Raw genomic sequence first — 20,149 nt, forward strand, 5'->3', positions numbered from 1 at the left:
CTGAAGTTCGCAAAAGCCAGACTTAGAAGAAAACCTGGAAAAGAGGTGATGTGTCCTAAGCTCTCTACTAGGTACTATGGACCATTCAAAGTCATTGAGCACATCAATGAAGTGGCTTTTTGCCGAATCATTGAGAAAGACATACAATATGTCTCTTGTAAGCCTCTTGCTGCGCAAATATGTGGACGGAGCCTAAAGATTCGGTTCTGGAAGATCCACCTCCTGAAGTGGATGAGTTCAAAGAGGTTATAGCCAGAGCAGATAAGAGCTACTTGTGGCAAGACACTGGGGATTAGGGAGTAAGATTCTTCTTCGAAAGAAGTAGTGGATTCATCCTCTTCAATGACACAACTTGTTTGAAGATGTTTTCATGTGCATGGATGTGATTGGAAATCTTGCAAGCATTTCCCATGAAGCTTATATGTAATCTACCTTGGTAATACAATCAAGTTACAAGGGGCATCGACCCTTTCCAGCCCTATTGCAGTGTCATTTAAATTTCAACATTGCTATCTCATTTGGTTTTGTGTCATTTCATCCTGTTTAATAGTATTAATAGTTTAAGTGTGTGATACAAGATTGTGCTCCTCCCTACTTACGGTTATTTTATGGTATTAAATCCTAGGATCTTCCTCATTTCTGTGTGGAAGACAATCCTATCTTGCATACACTAATTGTTAGTGCTTTTAAACACTATGGCAAACCATACAGGCAATGGAGTGAATGTAAACTCAAGAAGGCAAGCCCGTGGAGAATAGGTTGTCAAAGATGTACACCATGGAACTCAAGAAAATCATGAACACTATGCTAAAAACAAATAGACTTTCTTTTATATACAAAGGCCAAGAGAATCTTATAGATGCAGGCGAATTGGGTGACACTATTCCCATTGTATCGCATGTACAAATCAATAAAATAATCAAAAAGAGTGTTTCTTCGTACTTGGTTTTTGTACGTAATGATGTGGAACATAGCAATGTGCATGTAGATTCTCTTACTCCTGATAGGTTGAATTTTCTAAGTTATATAGACATTGTTTTGCCGATGCATTACCAAGAGTGAAATGCCTCCTATACAGCTAGAGGATCATTGTATTGAATTGATGCCAAGTAGTTCACCTACTAATCAGCTGGCATATCATGTGAGTGCTTGCCAAAAGGAGGAGATTATATAGCAAGTTGGTGATCTCTTATAGAAGAGTTTAGTGCGACCAAGTTCAACGCCATATTGTTCACCCGTTCTTCTTGAGCAAAAGAAGGATGGAACATTTCGTATGTGCGTAGATTATAGGGTACCCAATAAGATAACCATCAAAAATCGGTTTCCTATTCTTAGAATTGATGATTTCTTGGACAAATTGGATGGTTCATCATGTTTCGACATTAAGGATTGGCCAGAATTTACATCTATGCATGTTTTACATGGCATACTTGCATGTATGAAACTGTTTTACTGCCTTTGTATGTGTAGTTTATGCATAGGGGATGCCCGCCCATGAACCGTGCACGTGAATATGTATTCTGACCTCCTTGTGGACTATAGATAGGTGGTAGGTGTGCCTCTAAACTCTTTCTTCATTTAAGAGTTACAGCAAAATTTATTGTTTGTAGGTCCACACCTCATTTAAGTGTAGGCGGACAAGTTATAAGTGACTTTCATTCACACTTCATTAAAGGATGGAGGACAGCTTATAAGTGAGTTTGGGCATGGACATGGGTTTGGGCACCTAGTCAAGACCTGGCCACCCTCCCACGCTTGGAAGAGTTATGGGCACTTAGGAGGTGGCCGAATGCCAGAATTACACTAAGGCTTATCCTCTCTCTCTCTCTCTCTCTCTCTCTCTCTCTCTCTCTCTCTCTCTCTCTCTCTCTCTCTCTCTCTCTCTCTCTCTCTCTCTCTCTCTCTCACATCAGATGGGTGTATATGTGAAACCCTAATTTTATGAGACCGTAATTTTTGCAAAAACCCACCACATCACATTCACTCACATCCCATCCATTCGGACCACATCACATTCACTCACATTACATCTCATTCATTTTACCTCACATCTCATCCTAAGTTTTAGAATTTTTTCAACAAAAATACATTACTCAACCTTTGCTTATGCTTATCTCTACATATGGTGCTGCTGAATTCTGAAACCCTAAACTTCAAAAACCCTAATTTTTTTTAAAATCCTAATTTTGTTAAAAAAAACCAATTTCACGGCCCTAGTGTTGTAGAAACCCCGAATCAGCTGAAACCCTAATTTATAAGAAAAACCCCAATTCACCTAAAACCCTAATTTTTGCTGGGAGTACAATGTATAATTATATCACTATTTCAACCTAAAGCTAGAAGGATACTGCATTTGGCAACCGTTTTTGGGTAAGAGCTTCTTGTGTTCTCTAATCTACTCTAAATCTGCGTTCTTGGCCATTAAGGTCTCCTATGTCTTGGCCTAGCACACACATTTTCATGTGCATGGATGCAAATGGAGCATAGCTGCATGTGGCAAGACATTAGGGATTGGGGAGTGAGATTCTTCTTCGAAAGAAGCTGTGGATTCAACCTCTTCAACAACACTTGTTTGAAGATGTTTTCATGTGCAAGGATGTTATTGGAAATCTGGCAAGCATTTCCCATGAAGCTTGTATGTAATCTACCTTGGTAATAAGATCAAGTTACAAGGGGGGGTCGATCCTTTCCAACCCTATTGCAGTGTCATTTAAATTTCAAATTGCTCATTTGGTTTTGTGTCATTTAATCTTGTTTAATAGTATTAATAGTTTAAGTGTGTTACAAGATTGTGCTCATCCCTACTAAGTGTATCAAATAATAGTATTAAGTGTGTCAAATAGGTGCAATCCAAGATTGATATGAGCATGGGAAAAGACGGGTGGACAGCCACCTAAGAAGGATTTTAAGGATGCCAAGGATGCCCCGAAAGCTGAAAATAATAACGAGAAGAAGCCATGTCATAAGAAGGGCACATTTGGTTTGTTACTTTACAACAAAGAGTACAATACATGCGTGAAAATGTGGTAGGAAAGAGTACAATACATGCGTGAAAATGTGGTAGGAAAGACCACATATCGCCTCATTTTAATAACAAAGGCAAGAAGGAAGAAGAGCCTAAATTGAATGTAAATATGGTGCCATATGTGCAAGGTAATACGAGCCATGAAAGTAAAGATAGAATGGTATGAAAGACATGGTGGAAGCTCAAGGATCAGCCCGCCTTATTCATGTTTGACAACTTCTCTATCGATAACTTCATCTCCACCCAAATGGTTCTCGCCTTGGAGATTGAAGTGGGAGACATGGGACCTAAAATTTATGCATGTTCAGCTTTTGTTGAGAAGGATGTCCTCTCATTGAAAAGTTGTGAATTCACATCTTGGGTTATCTCGACCACAATAACTTTTTTATTGCACCTCTCAATGGATGTGATGTGTTGCTTGGCAAACCATGGCATGCACGCCTTGAACCCCACAAGAACTACAAAACAAATAAACTTTCTTTTATATACAAAGGCCATGAGAATCTTATAGATGCACGTGAACCGAGTGACACTATCCTCGTTGTATCACATGTACAAATCAATAATGCAATCAAAAAGAGTGTTTCTTCGTACTTGGCTTTTATATGTGATGATGTGGAACATAGCAATGTGCATGTAGATTCTCTTACTCGTGATAGGTTGAATTTTCTAAGTGAGTATAGAGATTGTTTTGTCAATGCATTGTCGAGTAAAATACCTCCTATATACAGCTAGAATTGGTGCTAGATAGTTTACCTCCTAATAGTCCGTCATATCATGTGAGTGCTTATTGCCAAAAGGATCACCGTATTGAATTGGTGCTAGATAGTTTACCTCCTAATAGTCCGTCATATCATGTGAGTGCTTATTGCCAAAAGGAGGAGATTATGAAGCAAGTTGGTGAACTCTTAGAGAAGGGTTTAGTGCGACCAAGTTCCTCGCCATATTGTTCACCCGTTCTTCTTGTGCAAAAGAAGAATAGAACATTTCGTATATGCTTGGACTATAGGGCACTCAATAAGATAACAATCGAAAATCGGTTTCCTATTCTAAGGATTGATGATATCTTGGACAAATTGGATGGTTCGTCATGTTTCAACATTAAGGATTGGCTATAGAAGTTAAATCTGTGCATGAGATTCAAAGTTTTCTTGGTTTATGCTCATAGTATAGGAGATTCATATTTAGCTTTGCAATGATTTCCTTGCCATTTCATGATCTAACCAAGAAACGGGCTGCGTTTAAATGGACACAAGACAAATTCATGCTTTTTATCAACTCAAGGTTGCCATTATGACTAGGCCAGTCTTGGTAATTCCTAATTTGCAAAAATCATTCATTGTGTAATGTGATGCATGTGGCAATTGCATAGGGGCTATCCTAAATCAGGAAGGACATGCCATTGGATACGAGAGAAGGAGATTGCATTATGCTCAGCTTTCTCTTGGTGTCTATGAGAAAGAGCTATTGGCTATAATTCATACTCTTATAGTATGGAAACACTACTTATTGGGAGCTGAATTTACAGTCAAGACAGATCACCAAAGTTTGTAGTATTTCTTGATGCAAACTAAGGTTTCAAAGAAGCATATGAGGATGGCCAACGTTCTCTTTGTGTTTCATTTTCGAATTTTGCACACCTCAGGAAAGAAGAACTAAGTGGCAGATGCATTGTCATGAAAGTTGTATGTAGCAGCTATTTCGGTCGCCTCCCATGGAGATTGGTCTACCATGCATGCTTTGTATCATATACGGATGCTTATTTTGCCACTATTTGGGCTAATTTGATGGCTGGTCATGCACATGCCTCATATGTGATCAAAGAGGATTACCTTATGAGAGACAATTGCCTATGTGTGGTGTCATGAGGCAAAAGGTTTTCGATAAGTGCCATGCTCCTCCATATGCTCGTCATAAAGGGATAATGCCTACCACCTACATGATTGAACGGTATTTCTTTTGGCTAGGTATGCGGAAGGGCATAGAGGCATATGTATGTGCATGTATCTCGTGTACGTGTGGGCAGAAGGATATAGAGGCACATGTACGTGCATGTATCACCTATCAAAAGGTAAAATTTGATAGGCAAAAGTCTCCCAGTTTGCTTCAAGCTTTGCCTATTCCAAACCAACCATGGGAAATCATTTCCATGGATTTTATAATGGATTTCCCTCATACAATAATACAATATGGACTATTATGGACTGGTTTAGCAAGCAAGCTCACTTCTTGCCTATCAAAAAGATCATAAAATCTGAGCATATGGTCACAATGTTTATGTCACTAGTGTTTAAGCATCATGGTATGCCCACGTCAATTGTAGAGGACATAGTGTTGGAATTAGGGTTAGGGTTGTAACAATGCACACACATAAGATAGAGAAGCTTGCGAGCACACAAATTCACTAGATTAGAATGAACAAATGTGTGCCAGATATAAAAGATAAGTACACACCCCAAAATGAGTAGATAAAGGGGTGTATATACGCACATGGAAAAAACCTCCTAGGAGGGAAAAAGTACCCCGGCGGTCCTAAGTGTGTTCACACACATCACTACTATATAATGCTACAAATCTCCCCTGGAGTGATAATGTAAACATATACAGGGTATGGCCGATCAATCCTGAAAAGGCAATAAGCCCAAAGCTTCAAACTTTTCACGAGGAAGAGCCTTCGTAAATAAATCTCCCATGTTGTCATGTGTAGGCACATAGACCAAGTTGATCTCTGCTATATAGAGATTCTTTCCTCGACAAAGTGGTAATGCACCTACTGTATATCTGGCCTCGTATTGCATACATAGAGAAGGGATCCAATAGCCTACTGATACAAAACTAGCATTAAAAGAGTCTCCTCCATCTTGAAGACTAAGTCGAGTACCTATCTCCATAGGTGTAGCCACAGGTTTTCAGTCTTCAAGATTAAACCTCTTCAATAGCTTATGTATATATTTAGACTGCAGCATAACAATGCCATCATTGCGCTGCATAAATTGTATCCCCAAATAATAATGCAAGGGTCCCAAATCTGACATCTCAAATGATGACTGCAAATCAGCCTTAAAGGTTGAAACCTAACTTATACCGGGTCCCGTGAGCAACATGTCATCAACGTATAGAACGATGACCAAAAATGTGTCCTTACTCCTCTTCACATAGAGGATACTGTCTGTTGGATAGTTGCAAAAATCATTTGCAACCAAGTATGCATGAATCTTCTCATATCATGCTCTAGGAGCCTGCTTAAGGCCATAAAGAGCCTTTTTTAACTTGCATACTTTAGACTCTTCTCCTTTCACACCAAAACCAAGGGGTTGCGATACATACACATCCTCATGTAAATCACCATTCAAGAATGCAGTCTTAATGTCCAACTGATGTACATTCCACCCATGATGTGCTACCAAAGCAATGAGACACCTAATGGTAGTCATATGAGATGTGGGTGCAAAGATCTCATCTCATAATCAATGCCCTTTTGCTAGGCAGACCCCTTTGCAACAAGTCTGGCCTTGTAGCAATCAATGCTACCATCTGCTTTGCGTTTTAACTTGTAAACCCACTTAGTACCAATGGCTTTCTTACCATGAGGTAGATCTGTCAAATACCAGGTGTCATTCTTGAGTATAGAGTTATACTCATCCTGCATAGCATGCATCCAATGATCATCATCCTATGCTTCCTCAAAGGAAACAAGTTCCTCCTCATTACATAAAGTAGATATGAGAACATGATCCACATGAGAATAATCTGCATGATGAGAACCTGCACAAGTTCTGCTAGGTAAAGGAGCTTCCAACTTGCTATCCCTCAATGTTTGCACAAGCCATTTTGACATACGCCTAGATTCTTCTATGGCTGATCTCTCCTCATCCACTACATCATCATTGCCTCATCAAAAGACTGATTTGCAGGCTGATTTTGCACTTGCAAAGGTTGAGTTTCAATACTTGGTTGAGCATTCAATGGCTCTACATATGGCTGCCCTCCATTAAAAAAAGGTAGGAGCAAATTAAACATGTCTTGTGAGGATACCTTGTGCTATTTTTTGCATGAAAGCACGGGCTGAACTGAGTTTTCGACAAAAACAACATCTCTACTTTACTGAAATCCGCTTTGAGGCTAGATGGTAGAGTCTATATCCCTTGCTTTTAGAACTGTATCCCACAAATATGCATTTAACTGCCTTATCATCAAGCTTACTGTGTTGTTCCTTAGGCACAAGAGCATAAGCAAGACAATGAAAAACGCACAAATGAGCCACAGAAGGCTTCTTGCCATGCCAAGCTTCATAAGGAGTTTTAGACTGCAAGGCCTTGGTAGGGCATTTGTTCAACACATAGTTTGCGCACATAGTTGCCTCTAATCAAAAACCATGAGGTAAATCTTGGAATTTCACCATACATCGTGCCATCTCCATGAGAGACCTCTTCTTCCTCTCTTGGGATTTCACCATACATCGTGCCATCTCCATGAGAGACTTGTTCTTCCTCTCTGCCACACCATTTTGCTGAGGTGTGTATGGCACTATACATTGATGCCTTATGCCCTTTTCAGCCATATATGTATGAAATTCCTTGCACATATACTCCCCCCCTCGATTTGAACAAAGGGTGCCAACTTTACATTCACATGCATTTTCAGCCATGGATACAAAGTGACTAAAGCATATAAAAACCTCTAACTTCTACTTTAATGGATACACCCAACTATATATGGAGTAATCATCAATAAAAGTGACGAAGTAGAGATATCCCCCAATAGATGGTGTCCTCATAGGACCACATACATCACTATGTATAAGCTGTAATTTCTTAATAGCTCTCACAGATCCATCCTTTGGAAATGATGCTCAATGCATTTTACCAAGAATACACCCCTCACATACATGTCTAGTAGGGGTCTCAAGAGTTGGCAACTCAGACACCATATCATACCTTTGAAGGCGTAACATAACTGCCATAATTCAGATGGCCAAATCGTGTAGCATGCCATAATTCTCCGCCACTCAAAGCACGAGTCGTGGAGATGCTAAATGCATGGATGAGGTATGCTTACAAGAGTATCCGCCGCAGCTCCCAGAAGCATTGTTGGAAGCTTTTCAGGTTCAGTCAGCTGCTTAGAAGCCGAGGGGGGATGTCACTAGTAGCTGGGCATTCTCTATGCTTCCAGACCTATGGATGTTCTCAATAGGTGTAAACACAACTTTTGCGGTGGGCAAGGGATTTACAGATACACCAAGGGTCATGTGGACTCGCACCTAATTTTCAAAGACCGTATTTTTTGCAAAAATCGTAATTTTACTTATGCTTATTTTTACATATGGTGCTACTGAATTTTGAAACCCTAAATTTTAAAAACCCTTATTTTTTTAAACCCTAATTTTGTTAAAAAACCCAATTTCAGAGCCCTAAAGTTGTAGAAACCCTGAATTAAAATAAAACCCTAATTTACAAAAAACCTAATTTCAACTTCAAGTACAATGGAGAATTTTTATATCACTACTTCAACCTAAAGCTGAATGAGACTTCATTTGGCAACCATTTTTGGATAAGAGCTTCTTGTGTTTTCTAATCTACTCTACATCCGCGTTCTTGGTCATTAAGGTCTCCTATGTCTCGGCCTAGCACACACATTTTGATGTGCATGGATGCCAGTGGAGCATAGCTAGTTGTGGCAAGACACTGGGGATTGGGGAGTGAGATTCTTCTTCGAAAGAAGTAGTGGATTCAACCGCTTCAATGACACAACTTGTTTGAATATGTTTTTATGTGCATGGATGTGATTGGAAATCTGGCAAGCATTACCCACCATGAAGCTTATATGTAATCTACCTTGGTAATACAATCAAGTTACAAGGGGGGTTGACCCTTTCCATCCCTATTGCAATGTCATTTGCATTTCAACATTGCTATTTCATTTGGTTTTGTGTCATTTCATCTTGTTAAATAGTATTAATAGTTTAAGTGTGTGAGACAAGATTGTGCTCGGCCCTACTTGGGGTTATTTTATTTGTATTAGAGCCTAGGATCTTCATCATTTCTATGTGGAAGACGATCCTATCTTGCATACATAAATTGTTAGTGCTTTAAGACACTATGGCAAGCCATACAGGCAATGGAGTGAATGTATACTGGTTGTCAAAGATGTACACCATGGAACTCATGCAAATGATGAACACTATGCTAAAAACAAATAGATTTTCTCTTATATGCAAAGGCCAAGAGAATCTTATAGATGCAGGCGAATCGGGTAACAATATCCCCGTTGTATCACATGTACAAATCAATAAAGCAATCAAAAAGGGTGTTTCTTCGTACTTGGTTTTTGCACGTGATGACGTGGAACATAGCAATGTGCATGTAGATTCTCTTACTCATGATGATAGGTTGAATTTTCTAAGTGAGTATAGAGATTGTTTTGCCGATGCATTGTTGAGTGAAACCTCCTATACGGCTAGAGGATCACCATATTGAATTGGTGCCGACGAGTAGTTCACCTAGTAATAGGCCGGCATATCGTGTGATTGCTTGCCAAAAGAAGGAGATTATGAAACAAGTTGGTGAACTCTTTTAGAGAAAGGTTTAGTGTAACCAAGTTCCTCGCCATATTGTTCACCCATTCTTCTTGTACAAAAGAAGGATGGAACATTTCGTATGTGCGTAGATTATAGGGCACTCAATAAGATAGCCATAAAAAATCGGTTTCCTATTCTGAGCATTGATGATATCCTAAAATAATTGGGTGGTTTTTCATGTTTTAGCATTAAGGATTGGCCAGAACGTAAATTTGTGCATTTTCTACATTGCATACTTGCATGTATGAAACTGTTTTCACGTGCACTATTTTACTGCATGCAAGTTCTGTATGTGTAGTTTACGCACAAGGGATGCCCACCCGTGAACCGTGCGCATGAATCTCTATTCTGACCTGGCTTGTGGACTGTAGACAAGTGCTAGGTCTGCCTCTAAACTCTATGTTTCTTCATTTAAGAGTTATGGTGGCGAAATTTGTTGTTTTGTAGGTCCACACCTTATTTAACTGTAGGCAGACAAGTTATAAGTGACTTTCCTTCACACTTTGTTAAAGGATGGGCGAACAGCTTATAAGTGAGTTTGGGCATGGACATGGGTTTGGGCGCCTGGTCAAGATTTAGCCACCCTCCCACTGTTGGAAGAGTTATGGGCACTTCGGAGGTGACCCAATGAAAATATTTTGCCGGAATTACATCAAGGCTTATCCTCTCTTCCTCTCGCTCTCTCATTAAATGGGTGCATATGTGAAACCCTAAGTTTACAAGACCCTAATTTTTGTAAAAATCCTAAGTTTTAAAATTTTCTCAATAAAAACATGTTATTCAACTTTGCTAATGCTTATCTCTACATATGGTGGTGCTAAATTTTAAAAACCTAAATTTTAAAATTCCTAATTTTTGTTAAAACCCTAATTTTTTTAAAAAACCCAATTTCAAAGCCCTAGTGATATAGAAACCCTGAATTCAGCTGAAAGCCTAATTTATTAAAAAAACCCTAATTTCTATCGGGAGTACAATGGACTATTCTTTCATCACCACTTCAACTGCATTTGGAAACCGTTTTTGGGTAAGAGCTTCTTGTGTTATCTAATCTACTCTACATCCATCCGCATTCTTGGCCACCATTAAGGTCTCCTATGTATCGGCCAGCACACAATTTCATGTGCATGGATGCCAGTGGAGCATAGCTGCTTTTGGGTAAACACTGCGGATATGGGAGTGAGATTCTTCTTCGAAAAGAAGTTATGGATTCAACCTCTTCAATGACAACTTGTTTGAAGATGTTTTCATGTGCATGGATGTGACTAGAAATTTGGCAAGCATTGCCCATGAAGCTTGTATGTAATCTACCTTGGTAATACAATCAAGTTACAAGGGGGGTCGACCCAAAACAAACTATTGCAATCTCATTTGAATTTCAACATTGTTATCTCATTTGGTTTTGTGTCATTTAATCTTGTTTAACAGTATTAATAGTTTAAGTGTGTGACAAGATTATACTCAGCCCTATAAGTGTATCAAATAACAATATTAACTGTGTCGAATAATAGTATTATGTGTGTCAAATAGGTGCAATCTAAGATTGATATGAGCATGGGAAAACACAAGTGGACAGCCACCTGACAAGGATTTTAAGGATGCCAAGGTGCAATCTAAGATTGATATGAGCATGGGAAAACGCAGGTGGACAGCCACCTGACAAGGATTTTAAGGATGCCAAGGATGCCTCGAAAGCTGAAAATAATAAGGAGAAGAAGCCATGTCATAAGAAGGGCACATTTGGTTTGACACTCTGTAAATAAAGAGTGCAATACGTGCGTGAAGGAAAGTGCTTCAAATGTGGTAGCAAAGACCACAAATCGCCTCAACGTAATAACAAAGGCAAGAAGGAAGAAGATCCCAAATCACATGTAAATATGGTGCCATATATGCAAGGTAATATGAGTGATGAAAGCAAAGATAGAATGCTATGCAAGGCATGGGGGTAGCTCTAGGATCAGCCCGTCTTTTTCATGTTTGATGACTCCTCTATAGATAACTTCACCTCCACCCAAATGGTTTCCGCCTTGGGGTTGAAGTGGGAGCCATGGGACCTGAAATTTATGCATGTTCATCTTTTGTTGAGAACGATGTGAAGGTTACTCCTCTCATTGAAAAGTTACGAATTCACATCTAGGGTTATCTCGACCATAAGAACTTCCTTATTGCACCTCTTAATGGATGTGATGTGTTGATTGGCAAACCCTGGCATGCACGCCTTGAATCCCACAAGAACTACAAAACAAATAAACTTTCTTTTATACAACAGCCAAGAGAACCTTATAGATGCACGTGAATCGGGTCACTATCCCCGTTGTATCACATGTACAAATCAATAAAGCAATCAAAAAGGGTGTTTCTTCGTACTTGGTTTTTGTAGGTGATGATGTGGAACATAGCAATGTGCATGTAGATTCTCTTACTCGGTGATAGGTTGAATTTTCTAAGTGAGTATAGAGATTGTTTTGCCGAGTGAAATACCTCCTATACGGCTAGAGGATCACCATATTGAATTGGTGCCAGATATTTCACCGACTAATAGGCCAGCATATCGTGTGAGTGCTTGCCAAAAGGAGGAGATTATGAAGAAGCAAGTTGGTGAACTCTTAGAAAATGGTTCAGTGCGACCAAATTCCTCACCATTTTGTTCACCCGTTCTCCTTGTGCAAAAGAAGGATGGAACATTTTGTTTGTGCCTTGATTATAGGGCGCTCAATAAGATAACCATCAAAAATAGGTTTCTTATTCTGAGGATTGATAATATCTTGGACAAATTGGATGGTTCGTCATGTTTCAAGAGTGGCCAGAGCTTAAATCTGTGCATGAGATTCGTAGTTTTCTTGGCTTATGCTCATGCTACAGGAGGTTCATATTTAATTTGCAGTGATTGTGTCGCCATTGCATAATCTAACCAAAGAAACAGGCTGCGTTTAAATGGACACAAGAGAAATTGATGCTTCTTATAAACTCAAGGATGCCATTATGATTGGGCCAGTCTTGGTAATTCCCGACTTACAGAAACCATTCATTGTGGAATAATGTGATGCATGTGGCAATTCCATAGGGGATGTCCTAAATCAAGAAGGACATGCCATTGCATAAGATAGAAGGAGATTGCATGATGCCGAGCTTTCTCTTGGCGTCTATGAGAAACAGCTATTGGTTGTATTTCATGCTCTTACAGTATGGAAACACTACTTATTGGGAGCTGAATTTACAGTCAAGACATATCACCAAAGTTTGCGGTATTTCCTAACGCAAACTAAGCTTTTAAAAAAGCATATGAGGATAGCCAACTTTCTCTCTATATTTCATTTTCAAATTATGCACACCTTAGGAAAGAAGAATGTAGTGGCAGATGCATTGTCTCATGAAAACCGTATGTAGTAGCTATTTCGGTTACCTCCCATTGATTGTGTCTACCATGTGTACTTTGTATCATATACGGATGGTGATTTTGCCACTATTTGGGATGATTTGATGGCTGGTCATGCACATCCCTCATGTGTGATCAAAGAGGATTATCTTATGAGAAAGAATTGCCTATGTGTGGTGTCAATCATGAGGCAAAAGGTTTTGGATAAGTGCCATGCTCCTCCATATGCTCGTCATAGAGACATAAAGCCTACCACACACATGATTGAACGGTATTTTTATTTAGCTGGGCATGCAGAAGGACATAGAAACACATGTACGTGCATGTATCACCTTTACGTGCGAAAGGACATAGAGACACTTGTACGTGCATGTATCACCTGTCAAGAGGTGAAATTTGATAGGCAAAAAGCTCCCAATTTTGCTTCAGGCTTTTGCAGTTCAAAACCAACCATGGGAAAGTAGTGCGATGATTTTATAATGGATGTCCTTCATACACACTATGGCAATGATACAATATGAACTATTGTGGACTGGTTTAGCAAGCAAGCTCACTTCTTGCCTGTCAAAAAGACCATAAAAACTGAGCATATGCTTAAAATGTTTGTCACATGTGTTTAAGCATCATGGTATGCCCAAGTCAATTGTAGGGGATAGAGATCCCAAGGCAACGAGTCTCTTTTGGAGAGCTCTTTTTGACAATATGGACACTAAGCTTAATTTTTCATCAATGTATCATCCTCAAAGGGATGAACAAAGTGAAGCTGCAAATTCAGTCGTAATAGATTTGCTTAAATGCTATGTGACCAAACAGAAACGTTCTTGGGAGAAGTATTTGCCACTTGTGGAATTTGCATATAACAACACAGTGCATACTTCTACAGAACAGGCCCCACTTGAGGTCATGTATGGCAAAGTGGTATTGCCGCCCATCCTTCATACAAAGGATGAGATATTTGCCGCCGATTAATTTGTTAGGGACCTTGATATTGCTTTTGTACAGGTGCAGACAGCAATTGAGCATTCTCAAGAGAAACATAAAAAGGCTTCAAATAATCATAGAAGGAAATTGGACATCAAAGAGAATGATTGGGTATTGTTGAAGTTCGAGAAAACCAGACTTGGAAGAAGGCCTGGAAAAGAGGTGATATATCCTAAGCTCCCTACCAGGTACTATGGACCATTCAAATTCATTGAGCACATCAATGAACTGGCTTTTCGGTTACCTTTGCCGAATGATTGGAAGATGCACAATGTGTCTCATCTAAGCCTCTTGCCCAAATACATGGGACTGGAGCCTAAAGAGCCAGTTATGGAAGATCCACCTGAAGTGGATGAGTTAAAAGAGGTGTTACAATGAGAGCTGATTGTGCTTCACAAAGACACTCCCTTGTGAAGTTCAAAAGTTATTCACCCATGGATGCTAAATGGATGGATGAGGTATACTTCCAAGAGTATGTGCAACTCCTAGAAGCATTCTCGGAAGCTTTTCAGTTGCAGTCAACTGCTTAGAAGTCAGGGGGATGTCACTAGTAGCTGGGCATTCTCTATGCTTCCAGACCTATGGACGGGCTCCATAGTGTGGACATGACACCTTGTGGTGGCAAGGGATTTACATATACACCAAGGGTCATGTGGACTGCACCTCATGGTTCTAGGTTGATGTCTACACCAATAGGCTGGACATGAGAGGCTGGGGATTTTAGTCTGCGCCCATGCCCAAATTACGATATTCTGGTTAGGATGGGGATGTATTGTCTACACCCGGAATGACCTTTTTTTACAAGTTAAATGAAAGGGAGATTGTCCAATACATTCCTATGCATAGCATACTTGTAGCTGGGCATTCTCTATGCTTCCAGACCTATGGACGGGCTCCATAGTGTGGACATGACACCTTGTGGTGGCAAGGGATTTACATATACACCAAGGGTCATGTGGACTGCACCTCATGGTTCTAGGTTGATGTCTACACCAATAGGCTGGACATGAGAGGCTGGGGATTTTAGTTTGCGCCCATGCCCAAATTACGATATTCCGGTTAGGATGGGGATGTATTGTCTACACCCGGAATGACCTTTTTTTACAAGTTAAATGAAAGGGAGATTGTCCAATACATTCCTATGCATAGCATACTTGTAGCTGGGCATTCTCTATGCTTCCAGACCTATGGACGGGCTCCATAGTGTGGACATGACACCTTGTGGTGGCAAGGGATTTACATATACACCAAGGGTCATGTGGACTGCACCTCATGGTTCTAGGTTGATGTCTACACCAATAGGCTGGACATGAGAGGCTGGGGATTTTAGTCTGCGCCCATGCCCAAATTACGATATTCCGGTTAGGATGGGGATGTATTGTCTACACCCGGAATGACCTTTTTTTACAAGTTAAATGAAAGGGAGATTGTCCAATACATTCCTATGCATAGCATACTTGTATGTACAAAATTGTTTTCGCGTGCACTATTTTATAGCCTACAAGTTCTATATGTGTAGTTTACACACACAAGATGCCCGTCCGTGAACCGTGCGCGAGAATCCATATTCTGACTTAGCTTGCGGGGTGTAGATGATGTACCTCTAAACTATATGTTTCAACATTTAACATTTATGGCTAAATTTGTTGTTTTGCATGTCCACACCTCATTTAAGTGTCGGCGGACAAGTTATGAGTGACTTTCGTTCACACTTCATTAAAGGATGGACAGACAGTTTATAAGTGAGTTTGGGCATGGACATGGATTTGACGCCTGGTCAAGACTTAGCCACCCTCCCACTCTTGAAAGAGTTATGGACACTTAGGAGGTGGCCCAATGAAAATCTTTTGCTAGAATTGGACCAAGGCTTATCGTCTCTTCATGTCTCTCTCTTTCATTAGATGGGTATATATGTGAAGCCCTAATTTTCGAAGACCCTAATTTTTACAAAAATCTTATTTTTACAAAAAACCTAATGTTTAGAATTTTCTGAACAAAAATAAGTTATTCAACCTTTGCTTATGCTTATCGCTACATGTGGTGCTGCTAAATTCTGAAACCCTAAATTTCAAAAATCATAATTTTTATAAAAACTCTAATTTTTAATTTAAAAAAACAATTTCAAGACCCTAGTATTGTAGAAAACTTGAATTCAGATGAAACGCTAATTTATTTTTAAAAAACCTAATTCAACTAAAACCCTAATTTCAACAGAGTAAAATGGAGAATTTTTTCATTACTACTTCAACCTAAAGCGGAAGGAGACTGCATTTAACAACCGTTTTTGGATAAGAGCTTCTTGTGTTCTCTAATCTACTCTACATCCGCAGCCATTAAGGTCTCCTATGTCTCGGCTTGGCACACATTTTAATGTGCATGGATACCAGTGGATCATAGTTGCTTGTGTCAAGACACTGGAGATTAGGGAGTGAGATTCTTCTTCGAAAGAAACTATGGATTCAACCTCTTCGACACAATTTATTTGAAGATGTTTTCATATGCATGGATGTGATTGGAAATCTAGCAAGCGTTGCCCATGAAGCTTGTATGCAATCTACATTGGTAATACAATCAAGTTACAAGGGGGGGCCGACCCTTTCCAACCCTATTACAGTGTCATTTAAATTTCAACATTGCTATCTCATTTGGTTTTGTGCCATTACATCTTGTTTGACAGTATTATTAGTTTAAGTGTGTGACAAGATTGTGCTCAACCTTAACTAGGGTTATTTCAAATATTTCTTTGTTGAATCTGTTATTAGGTCTGCCAATATAATTCTGCTATGTGTTGGGGTAAAGGCATAATGCCCACCCTTATAGTGTGTACAAGCCCATAAGTTATAGTACATAGTACACTTAGTACTATTAATGTACTAAGTGCACTATGTGTACTAGTGCAATATACATGTGTGATAGGGGAGTCACACACTCATGCCTCATGAGTTGACTTATCCCCACAACTCTCTCTCTCTCTCTCTCTCCCTTGTGCTTCTCTGTGTATGTCTCCCACATGACCTAACCCTCCTTCTCCCACACAACTGGTATCAGAGCCAGTCTGCAGCTCTCTGCATGTGCAGTATACTTCCAACATGATGGTGGAGCTAGGCGCCTATAGCTGTCTGTGTTGAACGTAGGAAAGCGTAGCTCTTCTCTCTCTGCAACTTACGTAGGCTTGCAGCAAGGCGCCTGGCCACATAAAGCGTTCAAGCGCTACTAAGCGAAGCAGGCACACATGAGCGAAGGTAGCCAACAGCTAATTAAACCAGGAGCGTAGCTGGAGGAGTCGGGCAGCCATTTCTACGTGTAGCATAAGCCACAAGTCTGCAATCGTGTCAGCGTTTCGGCAGTACAGGCACGCAGGCGTGTCAGCGCTGGGCAGCGCACGTACGAATTTCGAAAGCGAACCATTCGGCAACCTTGAGTCGGCGGTAGCTAGGCGATTCGGCTGGCGAAAACGCGTATTAGCGCTAATACGCGTTACACACGTAAGCCAAGGACACGGCGACGGCTGCAGGGTCTTTAGGCGTTTCAACACTTCACGCCCTCTTCGTAGCTATGGAAGCTGCTGTCCACCGTGTGTGCCATGTTCCCTGCACCTCCTACGTTTTCAATACGACTGTAGAAGCCTGACGAGCAGCAGCATCAATACAACAGCAGCAAATTCAACGCCCCTTTTCTGCAGAAATTTCAGAGGTATATGCTTCAATTTTATTTTTGGGATTTGCAATTGAGCAAGTACAGTAATCAATTGAGCAAATACAGGTGTCCAATTGCTCAATTTTTGAGCAAAATTGGCAAAATTGGGTGACATTGGTCACAATCAGGATCAATTTGCAAGAAATTGGATGTCGAAATTTGGGGCTTTTGATGTAATTGTGCAATTAAGCACTCATACATGCTGTATGATGTGAAAAATCGCACATTTGGGCAAAATTGTAGCAAATTGCAGTGCAAATCAAGGAACTTTTGTGCCGATTTGGTTGATTTGCATGCAGGCAATCGCATTTGATGCTGTGGATAATGTGTTGATGCCTTACAAGCACTCAATGTGCCTGTAAATCAAGGGGGTTTCATGTATTTGATGTATATGTGGCCAGGGAAAAGCATCGTGAACACTCTGGATGCGTTCATGTGCGTCAATGTACCATGTATGATCAAAAATTGATCTTAAATCAAGGGGCTTTTCAAGTTCGTATGCTTGTTGAGCTTGGCAAAGCAACAGGCAAGACATTTATGCCTTGAATCCTCAAAAATCAGCTTGCAGTCAAGGGGCTTTTGCCCAATTTCTGTTCGGGACTGTTGTATGCAGTGTACGGGACTGTAAAAGTCTGATTTTCACTCATTTGGACAGCCAGGAGAGCATTTATTGCTATTGTACCTGCTGGTACAGATTTGGCACAGCTTTGTGCAAGTTTTGGCATGGCTGTACACTGTTTTGAGTGACCAAAATGTTCAATTTCAGCTGCTGTACTTGCCGGTACAGGTTTGGTACATCATTTGTGAGCACTTGGTACTGCTGTACAGTACTTTAGAAGGGCAACAGAGCACATTTAAGGTGCTGTCCAAAATCTGCAACAACCAGATTTTGTTGATTTCATCACATAAAGTGGGAGAAAAGTTGCATTCTTGCTTCCGCAGTGGGAGATAAAGCTTGGGAGAATAACTGTGAGCACTTTGTGTGCCTTTTGGTGCAGTGTTTGCACATTTTGCAGGGAGTCAAGCATTGACAGGTTGCATTTTGCTATGGCAACCACAGGTGAGAGCTCTTCATTGCTTCACATCAAGAAGCTTGAAGGCTCGCATAATTATGATATTTGGCAAACCCAGTGCTACAATGTGTTGCTTCAGAAAAAGCAGCACAAGCCTATCAAAGAAAGGGGTGTAATGCCCGCTTCTCTTACTGCTGAAGAGTGGGAAGATATGGATGAGCTGGCAAGATCTACTATCATGTTGTCTGTGTCAGACTCATTACTTTTCAGCATTCGTGAAGAGAAGACAGCTTGGGAAATGTGGCAGAGATTGCAAGACTTGTATGCCCAACAAAGTGCCTCAAGCAAAGTGTATTGGTTGAAGAAACTCATAGGTCTTCAGATGAAGGAAGGGGCGTCTATGATAGCCCATCTAAATGAGTTTAATGGTATTGTCAGCCAGGTCATTAATCAAAAGTTGGCAATGGACGATGAGTTCAAAGCCACTTTTTTGTTATGCACTTTGCCAGAGAGTTGGGACACATTCAGGACAGCCACTAGCAATTCGCATGCTATGCTGTCATATACAAATGTTGAGGGTGCTCTTCTTCAAGAAGAGATGAACAGGAAAAACAACTCTGTTGGAAAGTCCAATGCAATGAATGCACGTGGGAGATCCCAGCAAAGGGGGAAAAGCCAAGAAAGGGGAAGGAGCAAGTCTCGCTCCAAAAAGGATTTGGAATGCCATTATTGTGGCAAGAAGGGACACATTAAAAAGCAATGCTACAAATGGAAAAATGATCAAAAGGAAAAGGGAAAAGGCAAAGACAAAGAGAAAGATGAAGCCAAAGATGTAAAGCCAAAGGGCAAAAGTGGAGTCAAGATTGAAGAAATCAATGTGTCACATGCAGGTGGCAGTGAGGATGAGGTCCTATTTACGTCTTCACTTGATGCCCATTCACTTCTTCCAGGTGGTCATGGTATGCACTCATGGATCATTGATTCAGGTGCCTCCTTTCATGTCACAGGTTGCAGAGACTTATTTGTCAGGTATACTGCTGGCAATGAAGGAGTGGTTTATTTGGGTGATAACCATGCATGCAAGATTCTTGGCAGAGGTGATGTGAGGCTTGTGTTTTCAGATGTCTCACTGCTTATGCTCCATGATGTCAGGCATGTGCCTGAGATCAAGAAGAATCTGCTTTCTACTGGACAGCTTGATGATGCTGATTATGTTACCACATTTGGTAGTGGAAAGTGGAAAATTAGTAAGGGCTCACTGGTTGTTGCCAGAGGCTCTAAGGTGGACACTCTTTACTTTATGCATGCAGGTGTTTGTCACCATGCTAATGTAAATGCAACCGAGCTGCCGGAAATTTCTATGTGGCATAGCCGGTTGGGACTCATGAGTGTCAAGGGAATGGAGCAATTGTCTCGTTTGGGTTACTTGCCTTCTCTAAAGTTTTCAAGTTTTCAGTTTTGTGAGCATTGTATATATGGTAGGC

Source organism: Cibotium barometz, chromosome 1, assembly GCF_041138505.1.
Source record: "Cibotium barometz isolate CiBa-2024 chromosome 1, ASM4113850v1, whole genome shotgun sequence".
NCBI lineage: Eukaryota > Viridiplantae > Streptophyta > Polypodiopsida > Cyatheales > Cibotiaceae > Cibotium > Cibotium barometz.